Here is an 11905-nt window from a genome sequence, read left to right as displayed (position 1 = left end):
GCCTATTAACAAGTAAAAGTTTCTGCTCTACTGCTGGTGTGAGAGCATTGAACCATCTCCCAGATGGGCTGACTCTCAAAGAGGCAAGAATCTTAAAATCCAGCATATCCTGGTCTACACCCTGCCCTTTCCCTGCTGCATGATGAATCAGTGCACCCTGAGGTACTTTCTTTCCCTCTGCAGTTTTCAGCATACTCCATCTTTTCAGTTTCCTCTTGAGCTCTGCCTACAGCTGGCAAACCAGTCCCTGCCTGAGCAATGCACCTCAGACTGTTTGTGCTGCATGAGTCCAGCTGGGTTTGGTTTCCCATCATCTGCCAGTCATCTTAATCTGTATCAGTGCTTGGTTCAGGGTACTAAGCTCAAAGAACAACTATTTTGTTCAGGGGAAGGAAGTGAAACAACAGAAAAAGAGGGGTATGAGCTAGCTGTGAGAAGAAGTGGTCAGCATACTTTTCATAGAATCATAGAATGGGCTGGGTTGGAAGGGACCTCAGAGATCATCAAGTCCAACCCTTGATCCACTCCTGCTGCAGTTCCCAGCCCATGGCACTCAGTGCCACATCCAGGCTCTTTGGAAAGATCTCCAGACACGGAGAATCCACTACTTCCCTGGGCAGCCCATTCCAATGCCTGATCACCCTCTCCAGAAAGAAATTCTTTCTCATCTCCAACCTAAACCTCCCCTGGCACAACTTGAGACCCTGCCCTCTTGTCTTGCTGAGAGTTGCCTGGGAAAAGAGCCCAACCCCCCCCTGGCTCCAACCTCCTTTCAGGGAGTTGTAGAGAGCGATGAGGTCTCCCCTGAGCCTCCTCTTCTCCAGCCTCAACACCCCCAGCTCCCTCAGCCCTTCCTCACAGGAATTCTGCTGGATCCCTTCACAGCCTCCTTGCTCTTCTCTGGACCTGCTCCAGCACCTCAATCTCCTTCCTGAGCTGAGGGGCCCAGAACTGGACACAGGACTCAAGCTGTGGCCTCACCAGGGCTGAGCACAGGGGCAGAATCCCTTCCCTGGACCTGCTGGCCACGCTGTCCCTGAGCCAGCCCAGGGTGCCATTGGCCTTCTTGGCCACCTGGGCACACTGCTGGCTCCTGTTCAGCTTCCTGGCAATCCAGACTCCCAGGTCCCTTTCTGCCACTCTGTGCCCAGCCTGGAGCTCCCCATGGGGTTGTTGTGGCCAAAGTGCAGGACCTGGCACTTGGCCATGTTGAACCTCATCCCATTGGGATCAGCCCAACTCTCCAGTCTGTCCAGGTCCCTCTGCAGAGCCCTCCTGCCTTCCAGCTGATCCACACTCCCCCGCAGCTTGGTGTCATCTGTGAGTTTGCTGATGATGGACTCAATCCCCTCATCTAAATCATCAATGAAGATATTGAACAGAACTGGGCCCAACACTGATCCCATGAAACACAGCAGAGATCTTTAGCAATAGCACAGGTAAGACAGTTGTGTGGACTGAAATAAGTGGAGCATCCCACTGCTTCCCACTACAGCCCCCTGTGCCCACAGAGTGTTTAACATGGCAAACATCTGGCTCAGACTTAGCTGTTGAACATAGTTAATTTCAGCTTCAGTCCTTCTGCCTTCAGTCATCCCCTCCCATAGCCTTTGTTGCTGTGACCTAGATTGTGAGCAAATGCTTTCTGATGGCTTTGCAGAGGGAACTAAGCTTGCACTCAAACTGAATCATGACAGGATTAATCTGTGCTCCATACCCTGCGCGTGGAAGTTGATTTCTGCCTTCATCCCTGAGAGGCACGTGCAGATTCAGCTGCAAGACACAGCCTATGGAAAGAAGACTTCCAAGGCTTTTCTTTATCCAGAAGCAAAACTGCTGCTGGAAATAGAGACCAGAGGTGTAGAAATACTATTGAAATTTCATCCCAATTTTAACATACAAAGGAAAATAAAAACCTTAATTAACAACTTCAAAAACACGTCCCAAGACTGGTAATGACACCCCAGTACCCTGGCTGTACTGAGCTGACCAAATTCCCAATCCAGTTGTGCTGCCTGGGTGGAATAACTCACAGTCAGTAATGCCCCATGTGGAGAGCAGGATACCAGTATTAGCATTTGCCTTGGAGTGAGATGTCCTCACAGCCTCTTGAGCTCTGGGATCAATAATGAGACAGAGCAAAAGAAAAATGCAAGCAAGAAAGCCACCTGCTCCAAGAACCTTTTTAAGTTGATGTATGTGCTGCTGGATTTCTCCATGAAAACGGTGGCACTGGAATGGCCCTCAGAGGAAGATGCATCAATATCAGCAGCCCTAAACGTGCAGCTTCCATACATCATACCTGAGGCAACTTCTGCTGTGTTCATTTGTTTTGCCAAACTGTACAGCCCATTCCCCTCCTGTTAAAGCTGCTGAAACCTCTACTCTTGCAAACCATAAGCCTGTCCTTACTGTTACACTTGTCCTGTTCATGCATTGTGAGAGCCTTGCAGCCACAAAGGGACATTCTGACCTGAGCCTTGCTGGCACTGTCACATCTACCCAAGCACTTACTCCCTAAGAGGGGCTGCTCCAGAGGAAGTGCTGGGTATATGGACTTGTAACATGCTCCCAGGTACGGAAGGGTTGGAGTTTGCACCTCCTTGAGACTGCTTTTCATAGACTAAGAGAATCCTCCACACAACAACAATAATGAATAACACACAACTCTTTTTCCAGTCCCCTCCCAGTACATCCCTGGGACTACTCCCCCACACATACACTTATTAACTCAAGTGGAGTGCTTCATGATGCCCACAGAAGCAAAGACAGGGATGTGAAGGAGAATGAAATCAGCTGCAGGGATTTCTGGCACTGAGGGCCAGGGCTGATGGGCTTTTTCCAGGGACATCTGGTCATTAACCCTCACAGAATAAGGGCTTTTGGGTCCTTTCAGGCAGGACAATGGGCTGTATGCTAGGAAATGCTAACTTCATGCAGCAGAGGCTTAATCACACCTTTTGGGACTTAAAAGCTGGTAGCTATTGATTGAGGCAAGGATGGTGAAGCAAGGTCACAGCTGCCTTCATCTTTCATATGGGGTCCATGGAGACCACACGTAGTAGCATGCAGAGTTCCCTATTGATTCAAGTGGCCTGGCAATTAAAAGTCCACTTTCCATCCATCCAGTCATTTACCCTTCACCAGATGAAGCCAAGTGGCCTCAGCCACACCTATCCTGGCAGCCCCAGTGAAGCTGGGTGCACCCAGCTGTAACTCTGGGCTCAGGCCTCCCAGGAGTGAGGGTTGTGCTGAGACACACACCAGATGGAGCAGTGGTTTTTGGCTCAGATTGAGGCAGGAACCCAGTGAGGTGACAATGGTGTGGCTCTGGAGGAAGGCCTTGGTGTGGAGAGAGCTGAGAGGGGTGACACTGAAGCAACCCTGTGTGAATGATTTATGTACTGTGCTGCTCCCTCCAGCTCACCCCAGGAGGTGACAACCTGCCTGGGGACCATTTGAACCTCCTGGGGAGGAGAAGTGTGTCTGTCTCTCTGTCTGTCTGTCCCCAGGGCTTCTCAAACCCTCTTTGCACAGCCCCTCCTCACCCAGCAGGGCCTGGGGCAGCAGAGGGCTCAGTCCTGCTCTGCACTCCTGTAATAAAAATGCTGAATAACTGTGGCAGAGGCACAGCCTGAGCCCACAGCCAGCTCAGGGGTTTAAAGAACACATGAGCTCCCCAGCAGGGAAATGGATGTGTCCTTTCATCAGTCACTTAGTTGCCCAAATAAAATAAAAGGCCAGTTAATTTTCATAGCCACAGTTTTATAAAACAATAGGCAAAAGTACTCTGTTTATCATGCACAGGGATGATGAGACAGCCAAATAATGCATTCAAACTACAAGGATTTCCAGAAACAATCGAGGTCTTTACCATGTGTTAAAACATCTCTGGTGCAGGCTTCATGCAGGCTGAATGCCTCCTGGCTATTCTTGGAACAGTAAGCATGAGAAAACAGTAGTTATTACACCAATATAAGACAAATTATGCCCTTAATGCTATATGTGTACAAAGGGCATTATTGCTATTTTTAGTCAGAACTGCATCTGGCACATAGAATCATAGAATGGTTTGGGTTGGAAGAGACCTTAAAGCTCATCCAGTTCCAACCCCCCTGCATGGGCAGGGACACCTCCCACTAGATCAGTTTGCTCCAAGCCCCATCCAGCCTGGCCTGAGACACCTGCAGGGATGGGGCAGCCACAACTTCCCTGAGAAACCTGTGCCAGGGTCTCACCATCCTCACACTAAAGAATTTCTTCCTAATGTCAAACTTAAATCTCCCCTTTTCCAGTTAAAAGCCCCCACCCCTTGTCCTATGGCTACATGGACAGTAAAAAGTCCCTCCCCAGCTTTCCTGGAGCCCCTTCAGGTACTGGAAATTGCTCTAAAGTCCCCTTGGAGCCATCTCTTCTCCAGGCTGCACAACCCCAGCACTTTACAGATGAACCTAAAAAGAACTAAAAAGAAGTTCCTGATTCTCTCAACAGCCTCACACCCAGATGTACCAGTACAGAAGTGTGTGTGTGGACAACACATGCTGAGGAGCCTCAGAGCAAGTAACCAGGTTCCTTTCAAGCACCCTGTTTTCAACATAATGATTGCAGGACTGAAACCTTAGCTAGGTGGAGTGGAAGAGCTGTGTAAGCCATCCTCAAAGGTAACCACAATCTTGCATCTATTTTCAATGGATAAAAGTGTGTCCCACTCACTTTCACTTTAGTAAATCATGGCTGCATACCCTGACCATCCACCTTCCTCTCATTTCCTACATTCCTGTGCCTTCATCCTGGACTCCCCTGGAAAGGCACATCCTGATTCTGGCCAAGCAGGGGCAGAGGAGAAGCAAGAGCTCTTTGCTTGACCAAAGGCAAAGTTGTTTTGGTCTGGATTGGTGCTGGCTCTCTGTAAAGCATTCTCTACTCTGTTGCACCATGGTGTCTCACCCTTGAGCAAGGCATAGGTCTTCTCACATTTTATTTCCATGGCTATCCCTCCAAAGCCAGCTAGTTCCTTCCATCTCCTGGCAAGAATTCCAAGTCTCTGGAGAGTGCAGAACACATGTCCAAACTACTGAGGGAAGAGATTGTTTTAAAAAGCATCTTCACATCCATGTGGGTTACTATGGTAGGAAAATCCTTGCAAGGAGTGAGCTAAAAACAGCTGCTCAGATTGCAGTATAACAGTGTGGGGATTTGTCTGCCAGTTCTGAGGGGGGGATCCATGCCATTCCCAGCCAATGAGCACCAGGATGTTTGCAGCTTCTCATCATTTCCTCCAGACTGCTCTTATCCATTATCAGCTCATGGGAACTCTTCTCTTCACCATCAGATTCCTCTGCTCTATTCAACACAAAGAGCAGCCCCCCCCAGCCATCCCCACGATGCTTCTGCCTCCTGTCACCAGCTCTGGTGGCTCCTGTCTCTCAGAGGAGCCCTGTCACCAAGTCATTGTTCAATCAAGCTCTAAAACCTCCTGCTTTGCTTACAGAGACATGTCTTATCCCAAATTCTTATCCTAATCTCTTCTTCAAGATAGAAATTTTTTCTCTTGGCCCAGCAATTTCCTTCTGTGCTTGCTTCATATCATTAGATGATAAAATCTGGCTAACAGGCACCCTAATTATTGCAGCATCCAAGTGACAGGCTTCAGGCAAAATGATAATTACTTATTCAAAAGTATTCATAAAATTAACATGTCCTGAATAAATTCAAGCTTAATTTAACAGGCCACTGCACTCACTACAAGCATTTAGCAGATGCAATTGTTCAAACTTAGTAGAGAGCAACTTACTCTTTCATAAGATATCAGAGTCAAAAGTAGAGGTAACCACACTTTGTCCCAACAAGAGCAGAAGTCAATCAGTTTCAGGATCTATACAGCAATTTGTTCACTTGCATGTAAGTTAAAAGGTGGACAAAGAAGCTCTTCCAAGGCTTTTAATTATGGCAGGGTATTCAAACTCCTCCATATATTTTGTTTCTCAGCCAAAATTAAGAAGAAAAAAAAAAAAGTAGAAAAAGTTATAAATTCCCTGTCTGTCCTTCCTTCATACCCTGGAACAGATTCAGGGCTTTATTCTGAGATCCTACTGTGGTTCCCAGTATTTTCCATGAGAATTGTTTCACTTTTAACTATAATGCAGAGTGTTCCTCACTGACATAACACACAGAATGCTGTCTCTGGTGAGAGGGGGAAGAGCTGCTTGAGCTCTGTATGGAAAACCTTGTGTGCCACGATGTCAGCCAGCATGGTAAATTCCAAAAGCTTTGGGAAAATCCTGGAGTGGTACTTTTGATAACACTGTTCCCTCTGTCTGCAGGAGTGCTCAGTTACTGCCTTCAGCCACTAGAACTGGGGCAGCTGTACCTCTCTCCTTGTGTGTCAGCCTGGTTCCCCACGACTGGAGTAAGTGATGCCATCTTTCTGTCTTCCAGCCAGCTAGAAGTGAATAACTTTTGATCAGAACTGGTCACTTTCTAACAAACTGAAAGCAAGGCAAGAGGGCACCGTGTTCATCTTTAGCTGTGACTCCTGGAGCTGTGTGGAAGGTAGGTGCTCTGACACGGTGGCAGTTTCACACACGTACAACACCTTTCTTGCCTCCTTCTTCCCTTTCTTGAAAATGTAATTTTGTGTCCATCCTACCTGGGACCCTGGCTATGAGATTAGAAGAAACATTGCAAGATGTCCCCCACCCCAAGTCCTGGAGTGTCTTAGATATTTTACCAGCAGGATGACATGTCAAGGATAAGTAAATTAATTCATTCATCTTCCTGTTACTTAATAGCAAGGAAGAAAGCTCTGTCCCTGAAAAGGGCCCTTTTGTAGCTTTCTAATCATTCCCATAGCTGCCCCGTGACATGTTTTGAAGATTCTATTTGTTTCTGCATCAAAGGCAACAGCAGCAACATGTCTGTGTAACCTGTGCTAATGGAAAGCATTACAGATCCTTGCTGCTTGTTCTTCATGTTCATCACAAAGTAATGATACCGAGCTCATTAGAGGAATTAGGAAATAAATCACACTTGAGAAAACACGATGCCAGTCAGGGCCAGATGATTCCAATTTACTTCACTAAAATACTTTTGATTAAAACACGTTGCTAGTGACGTGTCCGAAAAGGAACTTGGACTTCAAGCTCCCTAATAACTGCAATATGTTCTCAGTCTCTAGCCTGGCCACGGGCTGCATAAGCTTGGTGCTAAAAACTCCTGCCTAAAGAGTTATTAGGTGCTTGCTTCAGACACAGACTCCTTACTGCAGTCATTGCTGATGTCCTGGCACACCCATCCTACTCCAGAGGATCATATGCAAATTAATATCATTTATTTAGATGTTCCAGACTCACTATGGGTCATTATGGCACAGTGTCAATTTCATATGAATTTCCACATCTGGAACATTTTAAAAATCTCTGAACTGCAGCAGGAGAAATGGAAAGGAACAGGTTCAGCAACCAGCAGCCTCTTAACAGCACCAGGATCTCAGCACTGATGTGAACAATAGTGCACAAAAGGACTCTCTGAGTAACACTCGTAACACTGTGTTTCAGCAAGATGGTTTGAAATCACTGATCTTTATCCAGAGATGCTAAGATAAGCTCTCATCTTGTGGGAGTATTCTCTGGATTTATGTCACAGGGCAGAATAGAAGCTAAACAAAAAAGGACAGCAAGCTTTTTATTTTACTCGCTGTGGGTACAGCCCCTCAGTCACTGCTCATTAAAACTGCTGTATATTTTAGTGATGTTTTCTGCCTCAGCCCAAGCTGAGATGCCAGAAATTCTCAATGCATTTAAATAAGGGGAGAGGTCCCTTGATCTCTTTCATGGGGGCAAGAAAGCCCTGCCATTTTTCTGTGCATGTGGAACACTGAGGCAAGGGAATTGGAGTGAGTGGAACACAGACAGAGGTATTTCCAAGGCAGGGCTTGGACACAGCAGGTCTCTCACCTTGCTAAAGGCAATGCAGGCTCACAGGGAAGAGTCTTGGGCACTGGGTAGAGAGGAGAGGACCTGTGCACTGTAGCTATTCCAATCTGCAGTCTCTGTAAGATCACTTGATACTCCAGTTGTGCTTTTATCTCCCAGCAGTGACACTTCCTTAGGCATGAAAGCTTCAGCCCTCTGAAAAGTTTCTCTGAACTCATCTGACCAGTGATCAAATCAGTCCATAAACTGCATCAACATCTTGTGGAGACCTTAAGAAATCTGTTGTCAACCCAGACTGTCACCTCCTTTCTGCTTGAGCAGCTGAAGTGCCTCTCCCAGTGAGCAGCTGGGTTGTGTGGGAGATGGCAGAATCCAGCAGGAGACTGGGAGCAGTATTCCTGCTGCAGGAACCATTTCAAGCCTCACCCCTTTCCTCTCCAGTTGTGATGTGTGACCACACAGCAAACCCTAACAGCAAATCGTACTTGAGCTTGTGAAACAGATGAGATAACAAATTGCTCTTTGTTCTGAGAACATGGCAAAAGAAATGAGTGCCTGCCATGGAGTGGGGTGGTGGAGCATCACTGAGGGGCCCTCAGATGGAAACGCTGTGAGAGATATGAGACAAAACCCCCATTTTCAGCTTCCAGAGCTTCTCTCTGCTTAGCAGAGTGCAGCAAGAGTTAAGTAAGAGTGAAGCAAAATTTCAAGAATCTAGGGTTGGTTTTTTTTTGGGTTTTTTTTTGCTTCTGATCAAAACTGGTCTCATATTCTGTGAGGCAATGTGGGTAATGTTAAAAATGAAATAAATAGCTGAAAGCACCGTGACATCTGTCCCCACCTATTCCTTCATTATTCCTAACAGCATTTTTTTTACCACCTTCTTTAGTCAGCCAGCCAGCCATCTGTAATATCAAAGAGAACACCTCAGGTTGTTCCACTCCTGACATGGCAGTGTTCAGACAGCACATACTTTAACTGAAGACTCTGAATTCTGCAGCCCTGTGGGATTTGGAGCTTCCTGTCAGCAGAAAGAGATCCCTTTGCACTCAGAGTGCAATAAGTGATGACTTGAGCTGAAGGAGCAGGAGCTCTCCAGGGCATGCAGGCTGCAGAGGGATAGCTCTGTTCCCACACAGTGCTACAGATAAGTGTGAACTGAGCAATTCCATGCAATATCATATTTCTGGCTGAGATTTTAATTTTTTTTTTTTTTTTCATAGTTTGGGTTTCCCACAGTGGATTATTTTGAATCCAGCTTCACTGCCTCATCTGTTTACTGGTTAGGATGTTTATTTTTCCTGGAGAGAAGAAAAAACAGTGAATGTTTTATGAAAGCCCCATAGGAACAAAGTATGGAAAATCAAAGGAAAATCCTAAAATGAACTCTTCTTGCCCTGAGGCAGAGAGTATGGCTGCTGTATCCCACTCATGTAGGGAACTTTTGTTTCTGTGAAACATTACACATGGGCCAAGTTGCTGCAGATAGCTGTATAACCCTTCCTTCATCCTCCTGTAGCCAGGAGCTATCAGTGTGGTCAGTGCAGTGCACAGCTTGGTCCCAAGCCTGCAGGCACATTGGTTGGGAGCCAGTGGCCTGGTCCCTGCCATCTCTTCTGCAATGCCCTCAGGTTTTGTCCCTGGTCTGCTGCTGCCTCTCTGTCTCTCTCTCAAAAAAAAGGCACAGATCTCATGCAGAGCCTGTGTATATATTGCATGTATATGTGTATGTGTCATTTTTGTGCAGATCTCCTGGATACTAAACTAGGTGCAGACACCTATGTTTAGGCAGCTGAATGCTCATTTGTACTGGTGAAGCAACTGCAAGACAAAGTTTTTTGATTTCAGGGAGAAAGTCTTCTCACCTCAGCTACCTGTATTCTGCTGGCCTGCTCTGGGGAAATGCTCTCAAACATAAATGGTTGAATAACCTCAAAGGGAAGAGGTCCCTTATGCAACAATCTTAGCAACAAAGGCTGAAAAGTCATCTGGCTGTCCCCCTTGAGCACTGGCAGCCCTCAGAAGTCCTGCTGCTTGGGCACAGAGTTTTGTGGGACAGCAGACCTGGGGAGGGTGATCATGCAGTGGTCAATCAGGTGCAGGGATGGGGGAGCTCTGTGTCTCCAGTCTGTGCTTCCAACTCAAGTGCCAAAGTGCTAATTAGAGCCCAGCATGGTGAGGGGCAGGAAGGTTCTGTTTGCTCCCTGATGCACTCAGCTATGAGCCAAGCTCTGTCCCTGCCTCCCCTGCTTGTTCCATCCCAGGCCTGATTAAAAGACCCAGTGATGCAGAAAGCCTCTGGAAGGCAACAGCCAGAAAATCCCGGGGCCCTTTTCAGATATCCCCATGCTATCGAGTAACCATTCATGTGACCTTCACCAGCTCCATTGTCTTGGCACCTTTGCCTAAAAAATTCCCTCCCTCCTGCCTGCAGAGAGTGGCCCCCTGAAGCTTCAGGCTCCTCTTGTGCCAAGCAACAAGTTTTTAACACTCAGACACAGTGAGATGGAGATTTTGTGAATGCCACCTACAGTAACTCCACTTCCATCACCTCGTCCGTGGAGGGGTGAATTAATGAGTTTTTACACAAGAAATGGATAAAACTCTCTCTGTTGGCTACCCTGGCGTTGTTCCTCTTCCATGTTCCCAAAGGACCACAGTGTCAGCAAAGAAAAGGGCAGGAGACAACTGCAAGGCTTCTGGCCAGTGAAATCATGCCAGGTCCTTGTGTGCCTAGACTTGAAGAACTTTTAAATCCAGGAGGACTCACAAAGTGCAATTTGGCCTTCACAGTGTTTCAAGAATGAGCCATAAAACTAACACCCTGGACCAATTCTAGTCCCTCTTCATACGGATTTACCCATGCACCAGTAACTCTCATGCAATTCCATGGAAGTCAATCATGTGGTGAAGCTTCCACACTGAAATGACTAAAGAAAGGAACTTGTGTCATGCCAGACTGCAAATGAAGCTTAGGGGAACAGTTTCAAGTCCTGGAAGCATCAAGTTCCCAGCTATGCAGGGTAGCTCATATCTCAAGAGCCTGTTTTGAATCAGAACTTCTACAACCCAGTTACACAGCTCATGCTTTACTACTTGGATAGTGCCTGCCAACTGGATGGAAACATGACTTGGTATTTTCCAGTTGATAGTAAAATTTTCTGCAGGATATTTGCTTGAGCAGCACAACAGCTTAGGAAGCATGAGGCTCCCTAGAAATGAAACACAAATTACTGCTCCTATTAAACGTGCTCACTTGCTTTAGACAACGTGAGGTTCACACCAATACCTTGCTGAACCCTCACAAATGCTGAGGCTACGAAGAAAAATGGTGAACCCAAAAAAATCAGGGCTACTTGAGGCACAGGCAGGAAGGGTAATTGCTAGGACTGGCAAAACAGTGCTTCTACCAAGTGACTTTGGCTCTGCTTTTTGCCTCAACAGCTTGTACCAGCCCCCACATTCACCACCCAGCTTCTGGGGGGTGGAAGTGAAGCATTCTGCAGTGTTGGTGGGCTCCTGTTGCTGTAGGATATGGCATGTGACAGCATGTCCTGCAACACAGTGCTGTTTACTTCTCAGCCTTGATGTGGCAGGACAGAGTTTTGTCTGCATCACTGAGAAGCCCTGAGCTAGTTCAGCCCAGCACTTTTTATGGAGTCCCTTTGGCACAGCTGGTTGCACAAGCAGGTCCAGATACTCTTGAAATGGAATTTGTTAGTGGAAAAAAAACCCAACCAACTATTTTAATTTGAATCTTAAAAGAGGATAGAAAATATAGACCACTGTCATTCCCCCTCATGGTTTCGTTCTTACCAGGGGAGAGCTTCAGCTGCATCCCAAACACAATGAACCAATTCCAGCCCGTGCTTCACTGTGAACCAACATGCAGTGGATTTAATTGGTACCAACTGAACCAGGGTCTTGCAAACAGGCTCTGGCTTAAGGTTAGAGTGTGGGAGGAGAAGATC

The sequence above is a fragment of the Calypte anna genome, chromosome 10, assembly GCF_003957555.1.
Source record: "Calypte anna isolate BGI_N300 chromosome 10, bCalAnn1_v1.p, whole genome shotgun sequence".
NCBI classification, from domain to species: Eukaryota; Metazoa; Chordata; class Aves; order Apodiformes; family Trochilidae; genus Calypte; species Calypte anna.
Note: the sequence above shows the minus strand (reverse complement) of the source record.